Source organism: Mandrillus leucophaeus, unplaced genomic scaffold, assembly GCF_000951045.1.
Source record: "Mandrillus leucophaeus isolate KB7577 unplaced genomic scaffold, Mleu.le_1.0 Scaffold813, whole genome shotgun sequence".
Classification (NCBI taxonomy): Eukaryota; Metazoa; Chordata; class Mammalia; order Primates; family Cercopithecidae; genus Mandrillus; species Mandrillus leucophaeus.
The window spans coordinates 232,767-235,648 of NW_012108842.1; positions in this window are offsets into that span (position 1 = coordinate 232,767).

The following is a 2,882-nucleotide window of genomic DNA, read 5'->3' on the forward strand; positions in this document are numbered from 1 at the left end:
GTATGCATGTACCAAATGGCTTAGCTATAGACAACCATATTAAACACTGCTGTCAATGCTTTGGAGTATGTCATCGAAGATTTAACAGTCTTTGAGTAAAATTTAGCATCATTGCATTGTAGAATTTTTTTCAACCGCACTATTATTTATAAGATGCCATTCTTTCCCACATCTAAAAATGTCTATGCTAACAAATGTAATAACATGATGAATATATGTGAATAATGCCACTTGAAAATTTTTTCTTTTTATATGTAATTCCTAAGCAGAATTACTTTATTTTTCATACAGAAAGGATTGAATAGATTTGCTTTCTTTGTAAATCAAAAGATGTCAGACTTTAACTATGGAACAAATGGATATAAGTAAACTGTCTCCCATTTCTTCGTTTTAAAATTAAAAAGCTTAATAATAAATTTGGAAGATGAGAGTGAGTATAGGACACACATTATTTTAAAAAGTGTGAACCATTATTAATTTGTTATTCTTCACACTAGAATTATGACTAACAATTAAATACTTGAATTTTTCATTTATTATCTCAATTGTCTAAGTCACTAAGTATGAAATATTATGATTACATTGAAACAGACTTAATGTAAAAATAAATCCAGGAAATATAATTGTTCTATTCACTTCAGTCTTTTAGTAGCTCTCATTAATTAACCTGTCTTATCCTCATTTCTTTGTCTGCTATATAGAAGGCAGTTAGCAGGGCTCTCAATCTTTTTAGAATTCTAACAGATATGCCTTAATTTGAATTTGACTCAGAACAAAGTATTTTCTTTATATAAATGATTACATGGAAATTTGATGACAGGAAATCAGATACTTTACTATTAATTCTTCGCTGTATAGTGGGTAGTCAAGAATGACCTTGGTGAGACTCTGAAGAACAAAGATTGAAAACATGGCTAACAGCCAATCATGATGAAAATACTTCAACAGAAAACAAACTGATTCACCATTTATTATTTAAAAACTCAAAAATAAAACCTAACATCTTTATATTTATATTCCAGTCCTGGGGAAAAAATACAATAAACTACAACAGTTACTATTTTATTATACACAGTTATCTTCTTTATGGTCAGAAACAAATTATCTTTATTTGTATTTCAACTGCAGTTACCTCTTAAACAATAAGAGTTCAATAGTTTTCTAGGTTGTCTGTCTCCTAGTTCAATCATTACACACACACTTTCTGCTTATATAGGGATATTTCAACTGCAACTGAAAAATAACTGCCCATCTTTTATTTCCAGTGACTGCATTTTCTATGGGGAAAAATCCCCAGTCTTTATCAGGAAGCCTTAACACATTTCATACTGAAGTGTGGCCTATACTTATCTTTGGTGGTTTTAGTGGAAATATTTGTCAGAGGTTCTAGGCTAGTGCATACGTTTTAAAATAGTCAAAAAGTGAAATAAGTGGAATTGCTGCAGATGGAAACAACACATTATAAGGAAGACTGAGAACAAAGTTGAAGCAGGGAAGCATAAATATAATTAGAGTACTGACTACTTTTCAGCATGTTTATGCCAGTCTCTCAGCATGAGAGCTCATCAAATGTTATTTTTTTGAATAAATTTTATTTGCTATATTTAAGGTATACAAAGTGATATTATCAGATACAAATACATAGTGAAAAGGTTACTATAATGTAGCAGGTAAGCATGTCCATCATCCCACATTAGTTACTCCTTTTTTTAATTGTTTTTAAAACACTTCCACAATGCTTTATTTTCAGTAAATTGACAGGACATAATCAATCACTAGTTCCTCTTCTATTTAATTATAAGGAAATAATTTTGATGCTAATATTTTTAATCCCATCACTGATAAATTGTAGACCACTACTCCATTCAAATTTACCTTTATAAAACAATTGAAGAAATAAAATACTAGTATAAATGTGACCATATTCTTTCTTATTGTAGTTGTGGTTGTTTTTGTCTTATTTGAAATAATCATAAAATAATGGACTTGAAAGAGATAAATTGAAATATTTCTTTTTAACAGCCAAAATGTCTGAAACCATAAATATGTTGTCTTTAAATTATTTCAGTACACACATTTTAGTTATACTATTACTATTATTTTTTAATATGAATTTTAATAACCATCATTCTGGTGTTGAAAATAAAGATAATTTGTGAATAGTTAACACATATGGAATGTATGTGAAATGACATGCATTGTATTGGTTCTTTGTATTATGTAACTTCTTGATTGTAGTTTTTTACAATTGTATTAAAAATATAAAGCAGGATTAATGTCATCCTTTGAAAAACTACAGTCTACCCACTGTGATTTTTAAAATAAAAAGAAAAGAACTGACCTCCATTGCTATTGCTACCATACCATGCATTAGCACTTTGTAGTTTTAACTTGGTAAGCATTTACTTAAATGCATACTTATTATTGTCTACTAGTCCATAATTATTTCAACACTAAATACCTCAAAGCATTCAATACAATTCCTCAAAGTAAAATATAGAACATTCCTTAAATTCTAAAATCAAAATACAACAAGAAAAAATAATAATAGCAAACATTGACTGAGAATCTCTTTATGATGAGAATAATTTTACCAAGTATTCTAAGAATCATTGCATGACTACTCACAACAAACAAGTAAGAAACATACACAATTCTTATTCATTCAATTGAACAATAAAATCTAGGAAAAGATGTCTTTTTTTACTCATAGTAAACATATATATCATTGACTAGAGTGTATTTTTCAGTATTTTCTTACAAAATTTACATACAATGAAATGTATATATCTTCACTATACATTTTTTTTAGTTTCAACAAATGCTTACACCTCTATAAACCCAAACCGAATAAGACACTATTGTAACCATAAAAATGTCCC